Genomic DNA, 25,706 nt, shown 5'->3' with positions numbered 1-25,706 from the left:
CCTTTTTTTCTTGGTGTGGGGCTGACATATGTCGAATTCCCTCCATCGTGGTTATGCCTCTTTGTTCAGGATATTGCCCCAGTTGGACTAATCCTTGCCCCCAGGTTATCGTAGAGCGTCCTCGAAAGTTTGATATGTTCTAAGATGAACCCCTTTATAACTAGATACATCTTGAGTGTATCTATGAGGGAACTCTTTGTTGAACTAATCCTTGCTCGATGACAACCTTCATTGTATTCATAATCCTGTTATGACAAGGCATGGACATACGGCTGGCATGGCGAAAGGCATCTTTTTTTCTTTAGCAAGACTAAGATCTTTTATTCTCCTTGCTCCGTAGTCTACGATCCTTTGATTTTTTGGGAGTTTCGGGAAACCGGCTAGCATGGTTGGTATGGATGCGGGCGAAGATAGAAATGCAAATGTGAATGTATGAATGCATGAAAATGCAAACGCACGCGTAAACGAGAGACTCCTTATATTGTAACTCCGTGTATGCAATGCAGACGTGTAACATATGATCCTAGGAATAGCCTTAGAGGCGACATTAGACCCTCTTGGAATCTTTACAGGGTAAATGTTATGACACGCTAAGGGAAATCCCTTGGATTCGAGAGTATGCAGAAGATAGAGGCTAGTGACCGTTCAAGACAGTCACTAAATCTCATGGTCATCGAGAGGCCAATCAATGTGTACCAATGACTTTGTCCCTCGTGGGAAGGTTCTCCATGCGGAACACAACCTATCTAAGGACGATATGGACGAAGAGAAATCCCTACAGGCTAGGGATGTGATGTGTAAATGGAGATCCAAACCCTACAAGTTAGAGGGTGCGCGGGAATAAGCATGGAGTGACCGTTCAGGACAGTCACTAGATTTCATAGCCATCGAGAGGCCAATCGAACGCATGCTAGTGAAGTTGTCCTTCGGGGAAGGACGCGTCGTTGTGAAAGAAAATCCCTATAGGCTAGGGAGTGCGTAGGTGTAGGCACGAGGTGACCGTTCGAGACAGTCACTAGATCGCATGGCCATCGAGAGGCCAATTGACGTGCGTTAATGGAAATGTCCTTCGTGGGAAGGACGCGTAGTTGTAAGAATACAAGGATATAAAAATAAAATCCCCACAGGCTAGGGGATGCATAGATGGTGATGTCCTTCGTGGGAAAGACATGGTCTTTAGAAATTAGAGTCCCTACAGGCTAGGAACCACGTGGGGATACCTGCAAAATCGAAACGCATAGATATTCGAAGTATATAAATTGCAAACATATAATAAGCACAAGAGCACGAAAGTCCTAGGTTCATAGGTTCGACGTAGGGGGCTCTAGGGAGCCAACATTTTTATGGGGGGTTCTAGAAGGTCTCATGGGGTCGTTCGTAGCCTCCGAGACTTTTTGTCTCTTCGGATTTTAGAACAACTCATTTTATCCATGAGGTTCGAATTTTTGGGGTAGGTTCCCGGAGAGATCAGCTAAGTATCCAGTCCAGCCCTCCACAAAGTCAAGCTTCGTTTCGGACCTTTCCAAATACCTAACCCACTCCGAGTGGAGTTATCAGTGAGACTCGTAAGGCGATTCATGTCCCCTTTTGGTCTCAAAGTTAACTCCCACACTTAGGTTTAACAACAATATATATCCCAGAAAATACAGTAAAACAAATAATAATTAAATAAGCATTTAAAGATTACTGTTAGTAAAACCGTAAATAAATAAATAAATTAAATTAAATTTAAATATTTATAAGAACCTGATCCCCAAATTGCCATTTGCAGCTCCAAAACGCAGTACAACAATAAATATTAACGTAGACAAATATTCATTTAAATTGTTGTAAATAATGATTATGAGCGGGAATTGTAAATAAATAAATAATTAAAAAGAATTAAATATTTAAAAAAATGAGAACCTAAATCCTAATCCAAACCCTAATTTTGGCAAAAATTTTCCAAACCCTAAAAAAAAAGTTTGCCAAAAACCTAAATAGTTTGCCAAAACCCTAAACTCTGCCGAAACCTATAGGAGCATAGTAATTCACCATTATAGTATCCCCAGCAGAGTCGCCAGCTGTGGCAACCTGCCTAAAAATTTAACTTAGAGAGTCGCCACCTATTCTACCAAGGCGAATAGGAAACCTTACGTAGTTGAGAGATTGGGGTAAGATACTATATTCAGGTCGAGGGAAGGTGTTAGGCACCCTCAACCCTTTCCTAAAGGCTAACATTGCAAAGATAAGGGTTATGGCAAAACATAAAGAAAGGTAACAAACAGTTAATAGGGTTAAAGACATGATTAAGATTTGGAGGAGGGGGACTCGCCTTGTTGCCAAGTGCCTACGTACCTCCTTATGGAGGATCAGAGTCAACGTAGTTCGGGCACAGGGTTGTACGCCTTTGAATTGATTATGAAAGTGTTTGAAGTTGTTTTGAAATGCGAAGTTCGAAGGTATTTTGAATTACCTTATCGTAGTTGTGAACATCGGAGAGATGAAAATCTGTGGTGTGGTTTGTGATTTGATGTATTTTAAGTGTTTCGGGCGTACAACCCTGATTTGATATGGCACTATTAACCGCAATGATCAATAGGCTTGATCACCATAGTTAAAAGATTGGGAGGTTTGCACCATTACCAATTCAAATCGATTGATTCGATTATCACTAATAATGGATTAATGTGTTTTATTATTTTTTATGCATTTATTTTGTATTGTTACCCCTCATAATCGATTAATACGATTACAAATAATAACAAATTGATAAGGTATGCTAATCATCGTAACCAATAAGATGGTTAAAACCATTTAGCAAAATAATGAGTATTTTAATTTATAGGATTTGATTAATTAAATTAATCGATTATTAACCATCGCGACCAATAGATTTAGTCGGAACGAATAATAAATTAAATCCTAATATCTTTGATACTTTGGGCAAATGGGATGGAGCAAACCCTAATATCTTAATGTATTTATAAGGGTTTTTTATTATAATTAAAATTAATTAGATTAATTAATCGGGCAAATAGTCGAATAATCGGAATAATCGAGAAAATAATTCTAGATAATCATAGCCCCTAGTCCTAATCTAATTTCTAATCCTAAATAAATTAATCAAACTAAACACAATTTATTAATACTAAATTTTAGAAAAATTAACAATAAAGTAGAAAATTATATAATAAAACCTGGGGCTCAATCATATGCAGCACATCCCTGATGGTCCATGGTGGACCTGCAAACTCACATGCGTTGGATCTAGACATTGTTGTGATTCTATGGCTGATAACACACGTGTAAGGTGGACCTCCGTTGATGAGCAGCACTGGATCGGTAGATAAGCAATTTACTAAAATTATTGTAGCCAGGGGGAGTCGAACCCAGGCTCTTATGTTTACCAGCGGACCTTCTTTCCATCTCTGCTGTGATGACCATTTGTTATACTTAGCATGCCTAAAGTAATTTAACCAAACAAAGTCAGAAAATAAAAAATAATGAAAAAGACAACAACAGAACTGCGCCCCCCGAATTCATCTTTTTCAGAGCAGACATCAAATCTTCATCCTTTGGAACACACAAAGATCTTCATCTTCCTCATGGAATTTGGTGCGGTCTGTTCTTGTTCCGGCGTGGGGGTCGTTGACGGCAGAGCGCTGTGGAGCCGGTGGTTGTGGAGTCGGACAAATTCTCGGCGTGGATTGAAACGGTTCAGCAACCGACCCTCTTCCTCCCTATTTATTGGATTTCTTTCAATGATTTGTTAAAGCCAGCATAGATTGATGATTGTTTCTGAATCTCTATTTGAAGATGTTTTTATGGAATGAAATTGGGGTGAAACCGAATTTAAAATCTCTGAAGGGATTTGACAGTGATCTCCTGCTAGTTTGTATACACCCAGTTTATTGAAGAAAAACAAAAGGACGAAATTTGAAGAAAGGGTATCAGGGTTAGCCGTCCAAGTCCGCACAAAAGTCAATGTCTCCTTTCTTTGTCTGTACCGAGTTTCCCCTTGTTCTTTAGCAGCCGCCTCCCCCTAATTCGTCCTCCTCTAATCCCTCAATATTTTTAGAATATATATGGCTCTCTTAGGGTTTCTTTTGGGCTTGGATATTAGGTTATCAAAAGAGAAAGAAAATTGATAAAAATCTCATGATTTTCCTCTATTTTTATCCCATATTTTTCTATTATCAAACCAAACTTATCTCCATGATATTATGATAATGACTTGAGTGAAAAAATATCTCCATCATTTATTTAATTTAAATTGAAGTTAATTGAATAAAATTCAATATAAAAGAAATAAAAATAATAGAGAATAGAAGAATGGATTTAGGGCTCTTTATTTGGGTCATCCAATGATTAAAATCAAAACCATATGAAGTGATTCAATACTTTTATATTTTCATTCCATTTATTTGCTTTTAAATTCAAATAAATATGAATAATAAATAAAAAATACCAAAATTGTGAGGATGATTTTATGGCCTTTTATATATGTCATGGATGTGTTTGAAATACAAATTCTTGACCCATTAGTTAAAAAACCCTAGTTTGAGCCTTTGATTAGGAGAGAGTGACTTGAGTTTAACCATTGAGCCCTGAGCCGTTGAAGATGAACAAAGAAAGACAAATTTTGGGGTATGACAGTCATCATTTTGCGATCCGCGATCCGAACAGGCTTAGTTTCCACAGTAAGATTATCACGTACTTGCACGTCGTCCATCTGAACTACACGAGACGGATCTGAAATGTACTTCCGGGGTTGTGACACATGAAACACATCATGCAAATTCGAAAGATTCGGCGGTAACGCCACTCTATAAGCAACTTTCCCAACTTTGTCCAAAATCTGATACGGACCGATAAAACGAGGAGTGAGCTTCTTAGACTTCAATGCTCGCCCAACACCAGTCACAAGCATGACTCTTAAAAACACATGATCACCAGCTAGGAATTCCAAATCCTTACTTTGCTTGTCATGATAACTCTTCTGTCTACTCTGATAAGCTTTCATCTTCTCCCGAATCAACTTCACCTTCTCAGTAGTTTCTCGAACAATTTCCGGTCCAAGTACTACACTTTCTCCAGATTCATGCTAACATAGAGGAGTCCTACACCTCCAACCATACAACGCCTCAAAAGGTGTGATTCCAATACTCGAATGGTAACTATTATTATAAGTGAAATCGATAAACGGAAGATAAGTATCCCAAGAATCTCCCTACTCAATAACACATGCCCTCAACAAATCCTCTAAGGACTGAATAATTCTCTCTGTGTGACCATCCGTCTGCAGATGATACGCCGAACTCAATCTCAACTTAGAACCCAACGCCTGAGAAGTAAACCTCGGATATCTATCTAACATAATACACATAGGAACACCATGCAGCTTCATAATTACTCTCGTATAAATCTCTGCCAACTTCGCAACTGGATATGTGATGTTAATAGGTATAAAATGAGCCAATTTTATCATGACCACAAGATTGAAGATTGAAATCTTCATCATGACCACAACTTTATCATGAGCCAATTACTATCTGGAGAGGTGAAGATTGAAATCTTTATCATGACATGATAGGAGAGGCTTAGATAAAAAAGTTGAGCATAATTTGGACCTTAAGAGACCACAAGTATACTCATGATATGACATGAATGCAAGACTCCGACTTTCACGGGCAATTGTAACAAAGCAAATGAATAACATCCCAGTTCAAATTAGAAGAAGGGACCAGATCTACTAGGGAAAGGAGAAGTAATATTGGAGAGAGATTATAATTCCACTAGGGAGGACCACCTACTATCAAACAAGTGATAACATAAGCAACAGGTGACACACTGGGTGAGAAATATAATGAATTACCTACTACCATATGAGTGATAGCCTAAAAAAGGTAACTTGAGAAATGATTTACCTACTACCATACAAAGTGGCAGCCTAAGAAAAGTAACAAAAGTTGAGGAGAATAATCTACCGATTGTCATATAAGTGACAGGCTAAGCAAGGTAAATGTTTCCAAGGATGGAAGATATATCACCAACTATCTAACATGTGATAGTCTAAGTAGAGATGATACAACTTCAACAATAAGCTTCCACATAACATGGTTCAACTTCTTCTTTAAACAAGTCTTCTGCTCAGAAAGGGTAACAAGAAAACTCCTTAAAAGGTAAACATTTTCTATAAGGTCTTCGCGACAAACTATCTCTGTCTTAACTAAGAGATTAACCATTCACCAGGGACAAGTAACAAACTTCACATAAAACTATCTTTATCACCGTGAAGAGATTAACCATTCATCGAAAATAACAATCTTCACAACAAACTATCTCTATCATCTTGAAGAGATTAACCATTCATCGAAAATAACAATCTTCACAACGAACTGTCTCTATCATCTTGAAGAGATTAACCATTCATCGGAAATACAAGTAAGTCGGTCCCTTCACGCGAACCAAAGGCTTATGCTACCATTGTTGGGTCATCGATTCGGAGGTCAATATGAGAGATAGCGTTTACGCCAGAGCATTTCTTTTAGGAGAAACACACCTTTGTGAGAGACACACCACATACTCACCAAAAACCTTAAGGTAACACGTGTATGGGGCAATTTCGGGGGGTTAACACGAGGTGGAATTTTAACTTTGGGGTTTTCTTTTTATGAGCAACACGCCTTGTGAGAGACACATCACATTCTCACCCAAAACATTAAGGCAATTGGGGTATTGGTCACCTCTCTTATACAATTGTTGGCTCATCAATTTGGGGGTCAACACGAGGGAGAATTTTCATTGGGGCCTTCCTTTATGAGCCATACATGTTGTGATAAGTGTGTGGGTCCTCCCACTTATAAATGCCCAAGTCTCCATATTTCTAACCAATATGGAACTCCCTCACCCTACTCACTTGTTATTCCCAAAACTCTCCCTCAAGTGTGAGTCCATCCATAATGCTCCCCCTCAAGGGGGAGCTCTTTTTTATCACATACACTTGTACCATCGTTGACACTTTTCAATTAGTCACCTCCTACCTAGTAGAGAATTTAGATTTAATTAAGTTGGTCCCTTTACTAGCACAAAAGGCTCATGATACCATTGTTGGGGCTATTCGAGGTGTTAACACGAGGGGGCATTTTTTACATTGGGGTCTTTCCTTATGAGCAACACACATTGTGAGAGAGACACACCACATAGTCACCAAAAACCTTAAGGTTTTGGGTGAGTATGTGGTGTGTCTCTCACAAAGATGTGTTTCTAATAAAAGGAAAGCCTTAAAGTTAAAATGCTCCCACGTGTTGACCCCCTTGAATATCCTCAACAGTGGCATCACAACTTGGTGGCTCAGTGGGGTAGCAGAAGTGAATGCTAGTGTGGATCAAGACTAGTGATGTAGGTGACTCACACTTGTTGGGTAGATTGTTGGGTTTCAAGTGTGAAAGTGCTAAAGTCCCACATCGACTAAGAACGGAGAAAATGTTGGGTTTATAAGAGAGGTGACCAATACCCCTCATTGCCTTAATGTTTGTTCCATTAACACTTTCGGGTCTCGCTCCCCGCACACCCCAACAAGTGATATCAGAGTCTGGCTGACTTAGTGGGGAGTAGAAGTGAATCATAGTGTGGATCAAGGCTAGCAATGTGGGTGACTCACACTTGTGGGAGAGATTGTTGGGTTTCAAGTGTGAAAGTGCTAAAGTCTCACATCGACTAAGATTGGAGAAAATGTTGGATTTACAAGAGAGGTGAGCAATATCCTCATTGCCTAAGATTTTGCATGGATACGTGGTATCAATGTCTCTTAACTTCCCAACGTTAGGTCCATTAACACTTATGAGGCTCGCTCCCCAGACTCCCCAATAAGTAGGAGTGAGAAAAGAGGCGCGACCCCGTTTTACATGTGCTTTTTTTAAAATGAATTGAGATTGTAAACTAGTACCTTTTAAAACGTATGTTTTTTTTTTTTTTTGCGAATTTATACAATAATATGAAATTTTGTAATTTTAAATTTAAAAGATACAGTATCTACGTTCACACTTCCTATTATATCCCTTTTTTTTAAAGACTATTACATATTGAGTTAAAGAGGATAGAGATGCACATTTGCCACCCATAATTTTAAGATATCATTCTCACAAGATATATATATATATATATATATATATATATATATATATATATATATATATATATATATATATATATATATATATATATATATATATATATATATATATATATATATATATATATATTCCCTATTGATTCAAAAGAAATTTGGGGAGCTTAATTTATTTTTTCCCTGCTTTTTGTTCAATGAATATTATGGTGTTTATATTTATTGCTTTGTGTTCATTGAGTACGTTTGAAAATCTGAACAACAAAGACCTTTTGAATAGAATAAGTTGAACTCAACAAAGAGCACCCCTTCAGTTTTTTTTATAATACTCACATCTTATTGTTCATTTTTTTATATTCTTTTTACACATATTAAACAATTAGTAGACTTTGTTGTTTTTTATACCATAGTTTATCATTTTCTCTCGCTCTATAACACCTCTAAGAATTTATTAGGAGTATCTTATTTTATTTTCTCTCTTTGCAACAAATAATTATAGAAATTATAAATAAATCAATACTAATTAATATTATATTGAATTTAAAACAAACAAGTAAACTATTGGAAAAAAAAATCTAAGTCTCATGTTAATTAAATATATAGTTAATTATAGATTGTCTGCGACAAAATAAATAAAGATTTTATTTAATTATGATTAAATCATAAAAGATCTTCTACCAAAAAAAATCATAAAAGATTATTAGATACACTAATTATTTCTAAAGGATCACAAAGTTACTAATATATTCCAATGAAAAAGATTATTAGATTGTAGCATAAAGTAATTAATTTGGTACTTAATCAATCTCTATCAAAGGAGATACCCCAAAACAAGTCACACGCATCCATCATTCATGGAAACATTATTTGATGAATCAAAGCAACATTAAAATCAATTACCTTAAAGTATAACTTAAGATCTCAAAACGTAGAGTTGCTGGCACGCTATAACCATAACCAAACCGTTGCTATAGTAAGCATGACAATTTTGTTTTTAATGACCTTTAGCTAAATGCCACAACTAAATACGTATATGGACCATCATTTTCTTTAAAAATCAATTACTTCAAATTAATGAAACTAGATTGAAGGATAGTCCTCTATCTATCCAATCTTGGTCCAAACTGCTTTTAGTATGCATGGCAACATGGTCCATGTCTAATAATTTTGAAATCAGTTATAAATGAGTTTAAATAAAAGTGTTACCTTAGTTAATAATTAAAGTTACAATTAATATTAGGAGACATTTAATTTTAGAGTTAGTAGGAAGTTTTCTAATCGAGACGGAGTTAGACGCAATGTTTTAAGAACTGGACCGGTCATCAAACCGGTGAGGGTATTGGGTCACTGGTTCATTGGTTGAACCACTGAGTTACTGGTCGAACCACATGACTGAATCAGAATAAATCAGATAACTCGATTGAATAAACTAGTCTCTATTGCAGTACTATATATTTATTTAATCGATCAAACTGGATGACTTAATCTCTCAGGGAACTCCAATTCCTTTTTAGTCCTCAGGGAACTAGGAAAATATTTTTCCATAAAAGTGGTCTTGAAATTAACCCACTCCTTAGGTACTTCTTGAATAGTCATCAACGCAGAAGCACTCTTCCACCATCTCATAGCTGGACCTTTTAGCGAATGAGAAGCAACACCACCTTGCCCTCTTCACTACAATGCACGATCTCCAAGATTCCTTCCACATTGGCCACCCACTCGTGTGCCTTAATAGGATCTAATCCGCCATGAAATTCTGGAGGATTCATGCGAATGAAATCCTTATAAGTCGCACCTGCAGCTTCGGGTACAACCACTGGAACATTATGACCGCCATTCATCTGTTGCATCATCTGCAGCATGAACTGATTCTGCTGCTGTTGCATGAACTGGGCCACGGAATATTCTCACCGCCATTCGGTTGATTCACTTGTGGGGGTTGAGTGTGGGGGTCAACCACGAGTCCTGCGTCCGTCCACCATGTTCCTGGAGGTCATGAAAATGGGATTAAGTTGATCAGGCTTAATACCATAGTCATAACACAACAAAAATCATGGGAACACAACACATCTTGGACAGAAGAAACACTTATAATATCTCATGGCAAGGTCGAGGATACGACCTGCTCTGATACCAACTGTAACACCCATATATAATTACATGCATCAAATCATATAAATATACATGAATCCAAGTATTTGGTACTGAAATACCAATAAGTTCCTAGTCAACACATTATACATATTAATGCCCTAATACAAATGTTCTACACAATGGCATAATACATACAAGATGTTCAAAATAAAATACTAAGAACTAGATCAAACAATGATCTCAAAGAACTCCACAACGGAAGCTTCGCCATATCCAAAAGAAACATAAGGAATAAGGAATCAAACTGCTTTCTCCTTACCCTTCGCGGAACCTGTAGTACCTGAAATCAATATATAATGGGGTGAGATACAAAATCTCAGTGAGTTCCCTATCCTATGGATCCTCTCGGCTTTACAAGGTTCTAGCCTATCACTCTCAAATCAAGACAAGGAACTAGACCTTGAGTTCACACACTAACATTATATGGAAACATACTTAGAGTTCAGCAACTCAAACACAAGATTACTAATCGGAAACCAATACCAAGGCATCCCCATATTCCCGTCCCCTTCTACGTCTAGGAGGTGGCACGAGTCATGGATCCTTTGGAAAAATCTTGACATACGAAATGGATTCGGACTCATGAGCCTTTCCTCATGAATCGTCACTTCACATGGCCCGTACACCATCACAAGTCTCTACCCGTAGGTTCCATTCGTACACAAAAGCGGGAATCAAACCTGCCAAGATTATGTGCCTCTCTGCACAGTGCCTCTCTGCACGAAGAATGCCTGTTAGCATTCAAAGGAAAAAAATAAAGAAAATAAAGAATACAACGGTTCCGATTAATACATCAACAATGGTGATCGCTTCCGCAAACCACTAGGCCTGTTAGCCTTTCCTCATAAGATTCCAACGCATATGTTCCATATAATGTCTCATCCTAGGTTTCTTTGTTAAGCTACATAACCTAACAATCCTAGTTTTCCTCACTTATCCGTTATTCATATACAATGAAGTTATTCGAACCTCTTGATACATATCTGTATACGATGAAGTATACCAATCCTCTTGCAATAGGATTCCCCCAAACAAATACAATATACTAGGTTACACCAAAGGCAACCAACAATTTTCATCATTTCCCTGTAAACAAATGGCAAGTTATCACAACTATATAGCAGTTAATCAATGTACTAAAGGTATACCGTCCAAATAATTCCGAACGATAAAACAACTCGAGAAATCAACTATTTCCCGATTCCTGATTAAATAATTCTTCTTTCGATCCCAAAACCTACACTAATAGAAAGTACACGCTTCTAACTTCCTACCACTTCGAACGGTGATTAAAACAGAGTTATGGTTCAAAAGTTATGATCGAAACAGTTTTATCTCATCCAACTAAAATTTGCTAAGAAAAGGCTTCAGTTCGCGCCGCTAACTGTTGTTCGCGCCGCCAACCTCAGGCAGTGGCAAACTTCACAGAAAACTCGCAGTGTTCGCGCCGCGAAGCCTTGTACGCGCCGCGTACTGCTAACAGAACCAAACCCCATAATCTTTCTGCATGGTTCGCGCCGCCACCTACCGTTCGCGCCGCGAAGCGCGCGAAATCAAAAGTTCCAGATCTGTTTTTCTTACCTTTCCCATGGTTTAATCCAACCATTTTCACATCTGAACCTGTTCCAGATCATACTAATGCATAGAAACAACATAACTATAATATCCTTATAGCTTATCACTCCTATCCATGAATATCCAAGATTTAATTCACAAACCTAGGTTTTTCTATAGAAAACCCCCAATTCCAAAACTATGATTTTCATCCATAAATCAAAAGTTATAAGTTTCTAACTAGAACCCACCTCGATTACAAGTCGTTGATGATGAAGATGAGTTGATTCGGCGGAGAAAATGGTGAAGATCCAAGCTTCTCCTCTTTGCTCCTCTTGTTCTTCCTTCTCTCTACTCTTCTCTCTAACTTTGCCTTTGAAGAAGAATAATGAAGGAGAAAGCAAAGTGAAGGATATAAGAAAATATCTTAAGTTAGCACTACTAACTCATATGTCCAAAAGTATCTCTAATACACCAATTAATAAAACCTCAGTGTCAGCTAATAACATTAGAGCATTTAATTTAATACGGGGTATTACATGACACCAAAATCCAAAGAATTTGAAATTCCTTTCATGTTCCATAGAATATATTTATTATTATTATTTCTTCAAATTTTACAAATTGGTCCTCATATTTTCCAAAATTATAAAATTGACCCCAATTTTTTTAAAAAATTTGCAAATTAGTCCTTAATAATTTTTAAAATTTACAATTTGGTCCTTCACATTTTTAAAAATTGCAAATTAGTCCCTACTTTTTCATTTTTTAATTTGGTCCAAAAAATTTAAATTTTATACAAAATGACACTAAAAATCTAACAATGAATTATCTTAATACTCCATCCAAACAAAACAATTTAAAAATGAATGGATTTGAATTGAATCATTTAAATTGCTTTAAATTTTAAATTACTTTAAAATTTCTAATTACCTCATCCAAACACACTCTTAGTTTCCAGAGAAATTCCGTAGAAATTACGTTCAACTCCATCGCCATCCATTTGATTCTACACCTAATTCTTCTTTTTCTTCTTTCGATCTCCATATCAAATCCTTTCGTTTTGGGTAATAAACACAGATCCAAAAAATTCTCTGTAAACGGAACTCCAAAGAATTGAACAAGGGTCAATATTTGGTGATGAAAAGATAGAGCATGTTTATGCTAACAAAATCTACATAAATTTGATGGTAAGATGAGAGATATAAGAGAGATCTGTTGGAAGGGATAAATGGGTAAGAGTTTGGGAAATAGGTAAGAGTTGGTCTTTTTCTTCCTTTTCAATGGCTTCTTATGGCGATTCATTTGACGAAAGTTCATGAAGATCATAAATTTCAGGGTATTATTGTTTTTGATGAATATGTTTTCTGGGTGTACTAATGTAATTAAAATTAAAATTTAGATTTTAAAAAAATGCAAATTTAATCATTTACTTTAAAAACTAAGTGTTTTAGTTTTAAAAAAACATTAACCTTAATAAAAATAAAACTAAATGAGTTGGAAAAAATAATAATTTATTGCTGACTTGGCATTGACACTTCACCATTACACTGACATGTCATGAAAAAATGCTCCAAAATTCGAAGAGGGACTAAAATTCTAAAAAAAACATAATAAGGGAACAATTTAAACCGAATCTTAAAACGTGGGAACCAAAATAAAAAAATGTGATAATAGGGGGACCAAAGTTGCACTTAAGCCTAAATTTTAATTATATTTTTTTATAAAAAAATCATGAAAACAACGTCTTGTAAAGAAAATAGTATGCATTTGAACCATCATTTTCTAAAATCGCTGGTTCACCGGTTTTTTATGGTTTTGATCGGGTTTGGACGGTTCTCACCGGTTCAATAGCATATCTGATCCAACAAACAGACCAGATCAGTGACCCCTCCAGTTTCCGGTCTGACCGATCCGACCGGCCGGTTCGATCCGATTTTTAAAACACTGGTTAGACGAGTTAAATTATTGTTGAATAAAGTTAAATCAAGTAAGTTTTTTTTTCTTTCAAATTTACTATAATCCTCGAATATAGTACAGTAAAGTTATAAAATTGGGTGGTTGAAGTCGTGTTCCATGATTTTAGGCTCTACTAACTGAATTTGACATACAACATTGTAGAACAACCCGGGCAATGAAGTCCGTGTGAAAAAAAGCAACATATACCACAAAGATAGGAAGATCAACTTGTTGTGGGATGCCACTTATCCCATACAAAGGAAGCGATCATATATTATTTGGGAAAATAATCGAATAAACGGTATTTATGTAGGTCATGATTCTATGGGTCATGATTCTATTGTTAATAGAGATTAATTAGAATATACTGACAGTGTAAAGTCACTTTGACTTTACACGGTTATCCAATTAGAATTAATTATTTTGATACATAAGAGTGGAATTGAAAATAAAATAAATATATTATAATTAAACCATTTTAATAACTACTTCTTTCATATTTCTCCCTCTTCTCAAGTGTCAAAATGATTAATTTTAATTGGATGACTGTGTAAAATAGTTTTTACACTGTCAGTGTATTCCAATTAATTTATTGTTAATATGACATTTTTGTCTATAAATATCACAAAATGTAAATCATTATGTATAGTCAAACTATTTCATGCATTTTTTTCTCATTACTTTATGTTATTTTTGTGCATTTCATAGTTTAGTAGCTCGACATCTCCACACATTGTATTTAACACTCTTTAGAGTAGTTAAGGAACCGACAATTGAAGGGAATAGTTTTCCCTCAACACAATTGCTTGAAGAAAAGATAATTATTGTTGACAGTTATTACTCGACCCCTCAACTAACTTTCATGTTCATCAAAAAATTTGGTATGCCTAAACACTATAGACAAAATCCTTGAAAAATTTCATTCACAAGGTCAAAACTACTTTTGGCGTATACACCAACAGTATGAAAATTCCAACAATATGATGGACATAAATATATAGTTCAGGCTAACAACAATATGATGGACATCCATAAATAATGGAAATTCCAACATCTTTACCTCCTTCCACTACTTCTAGTGGTGCATTTATTGATCCACAAGAAGAACCAATGGTAATGATAGTATCATTTATTAGACAACAATTGAACATGGGGATTGATAATATTATGTAACGATTCTTTGCATAATTTTCTCACATTCTAAAACATATGGTTCATAACGAGGTCTAACAAGCTAAGGAGTAGAACATAAAGCGATACAACTCTAGTGACAGTTCTGTTATGTTTATTACACAAGAAGTTTAAGGGAATCAATGTTAGACAAACATTACTACTCAAAATCATGTGATTCATGTAATAGTAGGGCCTCCCTAGGTCCAATAGATTAATATGCAATATGTATATCTTATTCTTCATAATTCACACCCGGGCATTTGTAGAATGATAACCTTGGAGGGAGCTGAGTGACCATTGATACATATAATCAGACTAATCTTAAATTTGGACAAATACAATTGGAAAGGAGGTGACTTAAAGAGAACATATAAATCATTATGTTGCAATATATTTCCTTATAGCAATGTTATGTAGTAGAACAACATGTCATACACTGAAGGACAAGCCCTCGGCCTATTAGCAAGTATCAACAAGATCAACTATGAACTATTCGATTCATATCCATGGGAAAGTTACCCATTTTTATCAACTAATGTCATAATATACCTTCCAAAACCCGATGTAATAAATCCACTCGATGGGTTTGATGTAACCTAAACCAACTGTTGGTTATATTGGTGAACAACCATATATTACACGTCTATTTTAGAAATAAAGCTACCAATGGTATTTGGAACTCCCTTGAGAGAAAAATATTGAAACAAATCAAGAGAAATAATGGAGGAATGTCCCATCTCAGGTTCAATTTTAGCAGGATTTCCAAAAACCCCCAGACAATGTGTGGTGTCGGTTAACTAAGGCTAAATCACTCAAACAAAAGTTGTTGTATCCCAACCTCATATCCAATATAATGAAGATGTATTTTTTGTTACAACTTAATCCCATAGATAATTTGATATTTGGGAAGCTCTATTTTGATTGGGAGGACAAATTGGTGAATCTACCCAGAGATTAAAAAACTTCAGACTTTGCTACCATTTCTAAGGAAGATGACAAAAAGGGTAAGTTGAAGTAAGTTGATATGGGAATGATAGGTATTTTTTATACCTATTATTTCGCCTACTGTGATTATGATTGGATTTCTTTCTTATAACCTATAGGGTTCAGTATGGATGATAAGGATAAGAAATTTGTGAAGCGAGTTTGGTAGCCTAAATTCATATCATTTGGATCCTTATAGGGAAATAGGTAGACAAATGGAACATGTGTGTTCAATAGGATTACTAATGTAATAGTATCAATGTTTGGTAATTTTAAAATGGAAAAACACCCCCAAGTTAGATGACCCACTTAAGCCTAGTAAGACAATATGGATCTATGTGTTGTGCAAGTTCGTGCACACAATTATGCCAAATGATTTTTTTATGACAAATGTCAAGGAATTAATGAAAACTCTAAAATGGATATGTTGATTACAATTTTCAAATGGTTTTGATCACAAAGGTTGCTAATAATGGCATCGTAAGCCTCATCAGTCAAATGTTTCAAGTTCAAGTTAAAAGAGCTAGAAAATGTTGAATCAAGAAAAGGATCTTGAAGTTGTGATCTCAAATATGTGAAAGTGAGAAGATCGCTTTGTTACGTGCTTAAGGTTTTTTTTAACCTAGTATTGATCAGTTTATTGTAAAAGGAACAAGAGTAAGTCTTGAGGTACCATGGCAATGTACTCACACATGAAGCATTTTCAAACCTCTTCATTTTTTATAAAAACTTCTTAATACCAAATCGGATAAGCACTTAGTTAATTATAAGTATGTTTAATGGATTGGGAAGGTAAAAATACATTGGCTAATTGATTAAGCTTACCCTCTAATTGATTAAATAAAAGTGTAATGTCTTTGATTAAGAGGGGTGATAATCAATTAAGTGATGTAAAAAAATATATCAATTTTTCCTATTTTAGCTAGGTTAATCAATTAGCATATCTATAATATAAGAAAAGTTGTTGTTTTGGAAATCACAAAAATACACCTTTGTTATCTTACTCTAAATAAATAATTTGGGGGCAAACAATGTCTTTTGTTGCCTTTTTTCAACTCACTTTTAACTTTTCAACTCACTTTTTCACTTTTCACTTTTTACTTTTTCACGTTTTATTACTTTATTATTTTATTTTTAATAAATTATTAATCAAAATATTCCAATAAATTATTTTTTAATAAAGAGATTATTATGATTATTTTAAATGATTGTTAATTTACATTTAAAATAGTATTTAATTTTTAAACATTAACTTTGATAAATGAATATTAATAACGAAGAATATAATTTGAAATAATTTTTATTTTAAGATACAATATTTTTTAAGAAAATAATAAAAAAATTAGTTAAAAAAATTATTTCAATTAAAATGAATTTATAAATATACTTGAAAAGGTGTGTTATTGGATAAAATACAAAAAATGTGTGTCACTTATCATTAACTTTAATTTATATGATTCAAAATATTATTATATAATTTTTAATGTTTGCACAATTAAATATTAAAAAATTTATTTGTTATTGATGTGATTTTACAAATATATGTTATCGATTTAAATAAGAGAAATATATATATATATATATATATATATATATATATATATATATATATATATATATATATATATATATATATATATATATATATATATACGAGAGAAAAAAGTGTATTACTTATTCAATTGTAACATACTACTATTATTTATAGCCAAATTCTATTGATTTAGATATTTTTGTAAATGATACCTAAACAAAAATAATATTTCTATACGGGAAAAAATCTATTATTGATCTAAATATTTTTATATACGAAAAATGATATTTATGATATAAATAATTTTTATTCAAAAAAGGTGTACGGGAAAAAACTATTATTGATCTAAATATTTTTATGTAAATGATACCTAAACATAAATAATATTTGTATATGAGAAAAATTATTAATAATCTACGTATTTTAATATATGAAAAATGATATTTATGATTCAAAAATATTTTATTCAAAACAGGTATACGAGAAAAAAACTATTATTGATCTAAATATTTTTATATACGAAAATTTACATTTGATTCAGATATTTTTGTAATCGATACCTAAACATAAATAATATTTGTATATGGGAAAAATTTATTTATGATATAGAGCATGTTTGTTTCAGCTTTAAAAAAAATAGATTTTTTCTTTGTATTTTTGAAAATAGATTTTTCAAAATCATTTTTCAAAATATTATAAGTTTTTTTATATTTGTTTTTTCTAAAATGAAACATTAATTTTGACATCCTATACCATAAACATACATTATTTAAAACCAAAGCTTAGTCAAAATCGCAATTTTTTTCGAAAAATTGTATTTCAAAAATGATTTTTATGAAAATCTATTTGAAATAACTTCAAAATTAAGTGATTTTTTGAAATTTTGATATTCAAATTTTTTTTCCCATAAATAGATGAAATAGCAAAAATCACATTTTAAGAATAACTATTCAAACAAAATTTTCATTTGAAGCTTTTATAAAAAGTTTTCTGGTAAAATTTTTTTTCACAAAATTATGTAATATTATAAAAATCATTTTTAAAAAAAGCCAAAACAAACGGGTCCATAAATATTTTTTACAAATGAATAATGGTATTTGTGATCCAAAAAATTTTGATTCAAAAATGGTATACGGGAAAAAAATCTATTATTAATTTAAATATTTTTATATACGAAAATTTACTATTGATCCAGATATTTTTTTAAATGATACCTAAACATAAATAATATTTGTATACGGGAAAAAAATCCATTATTGAACTAAATATTTTTATATACGAAAAATGGTACTCCATATGATTCAAAAAATTTGTTTTTGATTTAAAATAAATATATTATATAAACAAATGCGCATACCAAACCAGAACATGTGCGTATGCACGGGTTTATTACTAGTTCTTTTAATCTATTAACTCATTAAAAAGGCCCATGCATTTTTTTCCTTTTTGAGCCATTTTTTTTACCTATATAAATGAGGCTTCTCCTCATTTCAAAACACATAATTTTTTTGTATAAAAACTTTCTATTATTTCTTTCTCTCATTATTTTATAAAGTTCATTTTCACTATAGTTCATTTTCAAGAGAGTGAAAAGTTTCATCTGAGAGTTGTGTTATACTGTTGTTGTGCTATAATTGCTTACTAATGAGCATAGTCCTCTTGTGATTTTTTTTTTTGCAAGCTTAACCTGAAAAAAAGTTTTGGTGAAGGTTTTTTATCAAATGCAAAAATTCAAGTGGTTATGTAAGGTTGTTGGGTTGATCCTATTAAAAAGCTCAAGTTTTTTTAATTGAAATATCAAGGGGAAATTGTAGAGGATTGGAGTAGGCCAAGTGGTTTAGGCTTCACCAAGATGATTCTCTGATGTGATCTTTGTATCCCTTATCTCTTTTATTTATCTCAGTTGTATTATTCTCTTGCTTAATCTTTATCATATAACATAAATGTTTTGAAATCAAAGAGTTTTTATAAACCAAATTTTGGAAATTCAAATATCACAATTCATCCCCTCTTGTGTTTGGAGTCATTTGGTCTACCGACAATATGTTTTTGTGCAAGATTTTGGATCATCAAAATATCCTTACATAAACAATGATGGTAAGGTTAGGTGTTTGATCTAATCCACATGAATCAAACCGTACCTGAAGTTTCGTGAAGGTAAAATGAGGGTGGCGAAAGTTACCATAGAAGAAAGAGTATCGTATCTTAAAATCAAAGTGGGGGACAATAAAGAATTATTAACTTATAAAATGGTAAAAAAAAATATTCTAATGTGCAAGTATACGCAGTCCAATAGTTTGAAGTGATTAAAAGTAAGAGTATCGATCAATCGGGGATTATATTAACTTAAATTGATTCCTCAAGGCGAGACTTTGTAAATAGTCATGAGAAAAATATTATAATAATAGTTTGTTGGCATATAGTCAGATTGATTAGTATTGAGTAAAATTAAATACGTTTTTTGTTGGAATTAATATAACTTCGATTAGCCAAAAAAATTACGAAATAGGGTGATCAAAGGTCCTGCCACCCAAAAAGACCAATAAGACCGACCCCCAAGCTAAATCATCATCAAGATAGCTACATAAGCTCTTAGCTTAGGTTTAGTCCACCCTATGTAAACTAAAGTATCTATAATTTTTATCCTATGCTTGTATTACTTACAATGTTTCCAAAACAAATATCATTTCTATAACGCCAAATTTTGTACACAGTTTCCACAAAAGAATATTTGAGAATTATCCAATCTACGTTCTAGTTCCCTGGTTTGTGATCTATTTGAAGTCAAACAAACATCCTGCTCTAAATATGATTCAGAAATGTACAAGCAAACATAATGTGATTTAATGTCTCCGGCTGATTGCAGAAACGACAACCGGCATTCTCAATCACACCAAACTGATGTAGTCTTTCTTTCATAGCCAATCTATCATGACAGGAAATCCAAGTTACAAAATTGGATCTAGGTCTAGCCAGATCTTATTGATTTTTTCATTGTGCACTGTGGGCCTAAGAGAATGTTTAAGAAATTGGTACCATACTTTAGGTACCAACCTCAGATCCACTCATGGAATTGTTTTCTCAACAGATTTTGTACCTAGAATACACAAAGAGACTCTAATAGCTTCCAAGTCATCATCATTATCAACTTTTCCAAAAAGGGTTTGGTAAGCATCTTCGACCTCTTTCCTCCCAACATCGTGTTGAGGTTTCTCTCAGTGTATTGGACAAGTTTTCCTCTTATAAGTACCTTCATCTTCTTCTGAGAAGTGTTAATCATATTGGAATATAACTCTTTCACTAGCTATGTGTTGTATTTAAGAGAGTGTTTAGAAAACCTTTTCCATCTCTAGCGAGATATGATGCACTCGCCCTCATCAATGAGGACAAGGTACTCTTCTTCCAAATCAAAGATGAATCTTATTTTTGATTGGGTGCTTTTGAAGCATATATTTTTCTGTACCTCTTTTAGGCATTACTATTTACAAAGGTTTTAGTGTTAAATGAATCAAAGTCGCAGTACTCCACATGAGGGGTGACGTTCTTGCGAACATAAGTTTTGAATCTCTTTCCAGTTACTTTGTATTCCATTGTTAGATTTGTATTCCATTGTTAGACTTTGAGTAAAATTTAAGGGAATGGATGACGGTTTGAGATTTGGGAGTGATTTAGACTGAAGGAACATTTTGAGAGAGATAGAGAATTCAGGCAATCAAATGGAAATCAAATGGAATGAAACTAAAGTCTCATCTCAAGCTACTCAAGAATGTGTCAACAAAAAGAGAAGTATATGACAAAGTCTTGAAGTAATGTGGTAAACTCCTAATTTAGTAGTGAGTGAACAATTGTAAAGCAAAAGGATGTTATCGTAAAAGCGCGCACACACTAAAATGTTTTTACCAAAGAAAATATTTTCAAAAAGACATCTTGAAGTTGTGCTGGATGAATTAAGAACAATCAAAATTGCAAGAGGAAAACTTTTGACTTATCTAATCGATTAGAGTTTTTGTCTAATCGATTAGATCAGTTTAAAATTAAGTCACAAATAATTAGGACATCACCTTAATGTTGCGCAATAACTAGTTATCTTTTCCTTCCTCTTATAAACTTACAATCGATTGTATTTCAAACTTCTAATCGATTATGATTATGTGCTAAACGATTAGAATGTCATAAAAGCTTTTATTGAAAATTTCTTTTTGAGTCAACCTTTAGCCTATAAATAAATGTCTCTTTTCTCATTTAATTTCATCCAGAATTTTGTTTTGGCACTTTCAACTCTCTCTATTTTATTTTTTTAAAAAATAATAGTTAAAATATGTTTGTAATACGGTGGGAGAACTGACTTTTTGTTTTGTTTTTCGCAAAACATATTGTGGTTAACAAGAGTCGCCACCGACTTTTCTTTTATCCAATAAGGAAAGGCTGAAAAGAACAGGAAAGACCTTGATAGATTTTGAGTTCAGAGGGTAGGTTATACAAAGAGAAGGTGTTAGCACCCTTTGTATCCATGGTTTTCCATGGGATCTTAATTGCTTAGCTCTCTTTGTTTGATTTGTGTGTGTGTGTTTTTAAAAAATATTTGGAGTGCAAATAGTAAGACAGACTTTGCAATAATGCCTGTATCAGTCCTCAAGAATGTATACAAAGTGTTTTTTTGAAAATATTTGTTTGAAGTGCCAACAGTAAGGCAGTTTGCTTTATGATAACTCTTGTATCAGTTCTCAAGAGTGTTGATAAAGTGTTTTGAAATTTTTTGTTTTGAAAGCGTGAGGTGTGAAAATGTTTTTTGAGTGCGAGCAAGCAATTAGGAGCATCTACCCACTAAGTATTGCTCTTTCCTATTCTATTCCGTATCCTTTGGAGATAGTATCATCCATGCCATTAGTTGGTAGAAAATCCTATCTATTGGATGTGAAGGGACAAGCGTAGGATCATCGAATAATCACCGAAGGCAACATTTGTAAGGATATCTTAGCATTCTCGAAGGGACTATCATCATTTTGTAGGGTCATCAGGGACACGATCATTTTTCCGAAGGCAACTTGAAGGGTCATTGAGGGATTATGATCTTTTTGTGTTGAAGGGACGATGATGATTTATTTGTGAGTGTCATTTGCTAAGATATCACTATGTTCAAGGGACATAACTATTGTAATCGTAAGGCAACAAGAGAGATTATCCTAGAGGTGTATGTGTGAGAAGTGTATTGTTTTTTCAGTTTATTTATCTTTTGAAATTAGGTTATCTATGTCCAATTTGTTAGTCTTTCCATGCATACCCTAATTACTAATAATTATATACAGTAATAGGAAAAACGAAATAAATGTCCTAGACTATTACAAGGCTTCGGGAGCGGGGGTACGGATAATAAAATGGGGAATTAAAATCCTAATTAACTATTACAAACCAGGAGCAGATACAATAATCGGTAAAAAAATGCAAGAAATTAAAATCTAAACTATTACAAGGCTTTGATTAACATATATAATTTCCCAAAAATGAATAATAGACAGAAAAGTAAGGAATTAGGGTTTGAAAAAAAGTTTTAGGGCTAGTTAAGTTAATTATTAGGTTAAATTAATGAAAATATGACTTATTGTTAACCCCAATTGTTTAACCTAAACCTAAATATTTAAATGATTTGGAAAATTAAATTATAGCAAAAAATTAAGAATAACCCTAATTTGACTTAAAAAAGGTTTTGGCCAATTTTTTTAGAGATTTATTGATAAAAAGAAGATCAGTGTTAGTAATTAAATGGAGTGAAAAACAAGTGTAAAAAGGGTTAATGGAGTAAAAAACAAAATGGCCAAAAAAATTGCATGGGGCAGGACTTGAACCCACCCCTTGAGGTCAAGGGGTAAAGCTCCATCCACTTGGCCAATCCATAGGAAACCTGTTCATAAATCACGGTTGCCCAAAATCACGAAGAACAAACCCTAACCATGGCAATTCACCATACCTGCACTAATTCTCAAAACAAATCATCCGGAAACATTCTATGCATTCATACAAACAATAAGATATGAACAAAATATTTTGATCCTCACCTGCAATGTTCCGGTTGAGAAAACAATTGAAAAAATAGAAAAGTGGTTAACATAAAATAAAATATATATAAAAACCTGATTATAAATCAAATAAAATAAGATCACGAACATAAAAAAATTTTTGAATTTTTTTGAAAATATGAAAATAGAAATTAAATCAAATAAAATAGAAAAAAGAGGAATTTGCGACTTTGAGGGTCAAAATATTTTAGAATTTTATTTTAAAAGAGTATTGTTCCACGATTTTTTTCTGAACTTTTGGAAAAACTTCGGAGCAAATCGAAACAGTAGTTTCAGAATTCAATTGATAGGCTGGAAAATTTATCACTATACTGCGACCGAAATTGCAACCTTGAAAATCAATCAAAATACAAAAAAAAAACAAGAAAAATCCTATCAAGAACATTATACCTGTGAAAGGATAATTAGGAGAGGTTTTGGAGGTGATTGTTGGTTCCTTGAATAAGGGTTGAAAATTGTTAGTTTGGAATTTTTTTACGTTAGAAAGTTAGAAAAGGGGGATTGTTGGTTCCCAAAACTGTGAAAATAGAGTCTTATTTATAGATGAGAATTAGGTCAAGAGTTAAATGAAATTAATAAATTTTTGGCATGGTTTTGAAGATTGAAAATTGATTGAGATTTGATTCAAGTCTTGGTGAGCAAGATTATGAATATGGATGATTTTGTGACTAAGTGTAAGATTTGATTTGAAAAGATTTTATTTATTTTTTATGATTTTTGACTATTTTTTTGCTTAAAATAATGATTTCAATGAAAAAAAATAATATTTTTAAAAATGCATTAGTTAAAAATACGAAAATTGAAATTAAAATAATAAAAAATACGATTTTGTGATTTTTTAAATGAAAAAATGAAAAAAGTTAGAAACAAAATTAAAGGGAAAAAATGTCAAAAGCTGGAAAAGTGAGATTCAAACCCATGACCTTATACTTGCAAACCTTACTCTCAAATCCTTACTAACTTGACTATGTCACTTATTTAAAATAAAAAGCCAATTGAAGGTATATGAAGCATAGGCAAATATTTTGCTATTTATTAAAATATAAATAATTTAAGAGTAAGCTATTATATTTTAAAATAGACTTTAAATTAAATATTTATAAAATTTAAGATGTCAATGTAAATGACCCCAAATTTTTTATAAAAATCCAATTTTAAAATGATTTTGAATATTTGAAGATGGTGGACAAATTTTGGGTACAACAATGTTTTTAACCCTCTTTAAATTTGAGTTTTTACTTTTAATTATTAATAAATTTCATCTTTTGTCTCTCTAAAGTTTCTATTATCAATTGTAATTCTTATTTTTTTACAAAATTTAGGTCGCATGTCCGAAGAATTTGTTTTTGCTAACATATCATTGTAAGACCTTAATAATTTAATTATTTAATTTAGGGTTTAATATATGAACCCCTGCCAAACAAGCGAGTTTTGATTCCCCCCCCCCCCTTAAAAAAATTGTGATCCCCCCTTGACAAACCTAGATTCCAAAACACGTCCCCCCTAATGCTGAGTTGGCAAGGGAATCTTCACACTTGGCATTTGAATGTTTGGTGATTGTGTATATGATGCTGAGTGTGCCTAGGGTTTTCGAACAGCTCTTCGTTTTCTTATATACCCCCATGCTGTAGAATTTTGTTCCCAAATTTTCAAGTCATTCATCGTTGGCTCCACCGGCTTCTTCTAGCACCCACTTCATCACTGTCTCTGTCGAATCCTTCATCCCAGTTCTCGTTCTTCATCTTCGTCCTCTTCTTCTGCTAACATGGTCGGTATCCACTCATACGATTCCCTTTCTTCAACTTCCAGTCAATTTCTAGGTTTACCAACATGTGGATGTGATCATCCAATGAAGATGTGGGTTTCCAACACAGTTCGAAACCGTAACAAGAAATTTTGGAAATGTCGAGACGTATGGGTAAGTTTGTTTTTTATGGAGCTTGTATAATTGTTGTTTGAGATCATCATGTTATGTTTACCAAATGCTCACAAGTGTATTTTATCTATGTTGTTTAGAAGGACAATAGTTGTGAGTTATTTTTGTGGGATGATGAAGTTGGAGAATGCATGAAAGGGAGTAAAATTCAAGATTGTTACAAGAACAGTGAGATTGCAGGTGTTAAATTAGAAAGCACATTGAACAAGTTAGAAAAAGTAAAGTTGA

At 33.2% G+C, this 25,706-nt stretch overlaps 1 long non-coding RNA gene across 1 annotated transcript; it reads right to left on the bottom strand.

Annotated features, from left to right (window-relative positions):
* Positions 1-9,998: 9,998 nt before the first annotated feature.
* Positions 9,999-13,173, bottom strand: LOC131646603 (uncharacterized). Its single transcript, XR_009297533.1, has 3 exons — positions 12,752-13,173; positions 12,070-12,191; positions 9,999-10,544 (listed from the first exon to the last, which is right to left on the bottom strand). It is a non-coding gene; the product is annotated as an uncharacterized LOC131646603 (long non-coding RNA).
* Between the last annotated feature and the right edge of the window lie 12,533 nt (positions 13,174-25,706).

The sequence above is a fragment of the Vicia villosa genome, linkage group LG2 (genome assembly GCF_029867415.1).
Source record: "Vicia villosa cultivar HV-30 ecotype Madison, WI linkage group LG2, Vvil1.0, whole genome shotgun sequence".
Classification (NCBI taxonomy): domain Eukaryota; kingdom Viridiplantae; phylum Streptophyta; class Magnoliopsida; order Fabales; family Fabaceae; genus Vicia; species Vicia villosa.
The sequence above is the reverse complement of the archived record's forward strand: the minus strand, read 5'-3'. Positions and strand labels throughout refer to the sequence as shown.